Raw genomic sequence first — 3,390 nt, forward strand, 5'->3', positions numbered from 1 at the left:
TATTTGCAGTTTTGCGGGGACGATTTTGACATCAAGATGACCTCAGATTAAAAAGTGATCAACTAAAGAAGTTTTCTCCATTGCATGATCTACAACTTTTCTTTTTGGACCATCGCGATCCGAAGCCATATGCGACCTGCAGGAGCTGTACAAGTGGGCTACTCGATGTAATTTTAGCCCGGAAGTTCCGGGCTGACCGGAAGTTCCATCCCTCGTAGTCCGAGTTAGGTTATGTTTTGATGTTTTGGACGTGATTTGAGTCCTTTTCTTGTACGGAAAGTCCAGCCGCCTCATATATATGTAAGAGGTGACGGCCGATTGAACAACACACAATCGAACAAATCAATCTTCTACTTTTTTGTGTTCATCTACTTTTTATCCCTCTCCCTTGTATCTTCTTCCTCGTTCTTCGTTCGTTCTTCGTGAAGGAGGGCAGCGATCCACGAGGCCCTAGGGGCGATCAGGTCGACTTAGGGCAGCCCATAGCCGCCGCGCGTCCATACGGTGTCCCTCCCGGGCGTGTGGGGTTTCGGGTCTACAAAAGCGCCTGCCGGATTGTCTTGCGTACCACGCTTCCGGCGGGTCTCCTTCGACGTGAGCTGCGGTGCATCACCCCCGGTGTCGAGGGTACACGGTGACGTGTTCGTGTGCGAACACATCCCCCAAAGGCGCACCCGAGGAAGAGGCTTTGTCATCACGCTGACCAAGGACTTCACTGCCATCGGCTGCCTTCGTCGCCATTGGTTCCCTTTCTTTCAGGTCATGTAGAGTTCTGACTTTATTTCTTTTCCTTAGTTTAGGAAATTTATCTAGCGACTGAAGCAGAATAATCTCTTAAGGCGTGAAAGCAGAGCACATGGTATGGTGCACATGATGGCCGAGAGGGAGGAAAAGAAATGCATTTGTGCTTATAGCTATGTAGTGAAAACTAGACATAATGTTACTCCCTAGCGTTTTCAAAACTAGAATTAAACGATCGGCACATACTTCGCTCGTTTTCCCCTGGCGAACACACATGTATTTAGCTAGTAACAGATGAAACATCAGTTTCTGTTGTCTTAAGGTCTTGAAGGACGTTTCTTTTGAGCTTATTCAGATGAAATGACAGCTTGATACTTGAATTAATCGTGAGATTTACAATTCTTATGTTACCTTAGGATAAGATGGCCATTGCAGTTATTTCCTTCCACCGATATACAAAGGAAAAAGAAACACAAAACAATAATCATAGCAACAAGAGGCACGGTTGACATGCCGGATTTGAAGGAAAGGAGTCCAAAAAGTCAAAAACCAATAAACCAAACCATTATTAAATTCGACACACTGACATCACTAATTCAAAGTTGAACCAAACTGTAGGTTGCATAAGAATAACTTCCATCATTATGCAGGTTAAGTAGGCATCAGCTAATTAGCATAACCATGACTCTACTAGCCTACATAAATCTTAAACCCCACATCACCAAAAGAACACCCGCCGTAAGGGAGATCGGGAAAGCAGCAATATGGCATAACAATCAGTCAATTGCCATTATTCACATGGATGATATGGATTTCCATGGTACTCCCCTGGTTGCTCAACGGCTCAAGGAGGCAAATATCACCTATGTTCAAAGAGTTATCCTTGACAAATGTACTCCATCCCCTTTCAATCCGATAATCATTGCGTGAACTGCTGAAGCAGGCATTCCATTTTTTCTCGCCTAGCTGGAAGCAGATGACTTTCCCATCTCCAAAATGTTCCTCCCCGTACGTGATTGGGACAGTCTGTTACAGATTAAAACCAAAGAGGTAGTAGGTTAGAAGTAAAATAATATTGCATGTAACTGTAAACTAAGGTATGGCCAGTTATGAATACTATTACAGCATAGAAAATAGTGTCGTGTGTTTGTCCATAAAGAGAAGCAAGTCAACAGACTTGAATGTGCATGGTCGAAGCAACAAATAAATATGGAGGGAGCTACTCACCAGGGAGAATGCTGGATGAACATTGGCCTTGCCAATCAGAGCAACAAAGATGGTTATGCCACTTCTGCGTGAACGGATAGTCTGGACCATGTCTTTCACCTGCTGCTCCTGAGCAGAGGTTAGCTTGGTCTTATCCGTGGTAATATAACCATCCTTCTCCTGCTGCTTCTGAGATGAGGTTGGATTTCTTCTAACAACACGCCTGAAACCAAGTGCATTCCGGACATGATCATGTGACGAGAAAGAGCCATCTCCTTGTCCTGTGTGTGTAAACAGAAACTGATAAATACAGGTATAAAAGATAGATGTTTGTTAAAAGGGGGAGAATATGTTATGTGCTATTTTTATACCAGCTGATGACTTGGAGCAGGAGGAATGATTCAGGGGAGGCTGCATTAGGATGGCCTGCTGCTGCTGATGAAACTGAGCAGGCGGTGGCATTAGCATGAGCGGATGAGAACAGTCCACGGGACCATCAGAAGGATGTCGGCTCACGGTTTCAGCACCAGTTGTGTGCCTTTCGAGTGCACGAGGCGGGAGCAGATTGACAACAGATGAAGCCTTCTCACGCCCAAGTTCATCCAAGATTATGACACTGAACCGGGAGTTCCCATTGTATCTGAATAATATTATTCTGTCACGTATCTCTAGACTAAACTTCTGTACACAAGCTCCCCCATCCCGCTGCAAGCACAAGCTGCTCTTCTTGGTTCTTGATGACTTGAATTTTGTATTGACATTTATTCTTTGTTTCAAGTTCAATCTCTCCTGGGATCTCTCCCTTGAAACGCTGAACAAATTCCTTTTGGATGATCTGCGGAAGCACGTTTCAAGAGATTATATTGTTTGAAGGAACAGTCTGTAAACAACTTAAAAAATGAAACAGCAACCAAACCACTCGGAATGTTTGGGTGAACTAACATACTTGAATGTGCTATTATGCAGGCTTAAATCTAGGCATCAAATTAACTGGAAGAGGTTCCATGATGATGCAATAACTACACATGGTACACATAATTTAAAAGTAGAAGAACGAAGAAAAACACAGCTGGGCTCATGAGAAACAACAAAATCGTATGACCTAAGGGAGTGGTACTGTTTTGAATATGAATATTAGCATCTTATCTTGGAAATCACCCATCATGCGCATCAAAAAATATTTCTTTTCATCATCCAAGTTCATATAGTCATGTTCATCCCAGATTTCACATGTTTCACAAAGTGCGTTCACTTTTCTAGCAGACCTGCAGTGCAAAATCCATTTGAAGTGAGATTTGGTCTTGCCCTATGAAATGGTATCGTACATAATAATTGAAGACTAGCTAAAAACTTCACCCGATTTCGTTGTGTCTTCCTTGGACTTGTGGTGGAAAAGGATCGACAAGAACAGATGATGCTTTCTCACGGCCAAGCTTATCAAAA

General features: G+C 43.2%; 1 pseudogene; it reads right to left on the reverse strand.

The window, feature by feature from the left end:
• Nucleotides 1-1,521: 1,521 nt before the first annotated feature.
• LOC119346621 lies at nucleotides 1,522-3,386 on the reverse strand (annotated as a pseudogene).
• Nucleotides 3,387-3,390: the final 4 nt, after the last annotated feature.

Source organism: Triticum dicoccoides, unplaced genomic scaffold (assembly GCF_002162155.2).
Source record: "Triticum dicoccoides isolate Atlit2015 ecotype Zavitan unplaced genomic scaffold, WEW_v2.0 scaffold45011, whole genome shotgun sequence".
Lineage (NCBI taxonomy): Eukaryota > Viridiplantae > Streptophyta > Magnoliopsida > Poales > Poaceae > Triticum > Triticum dicoccoides.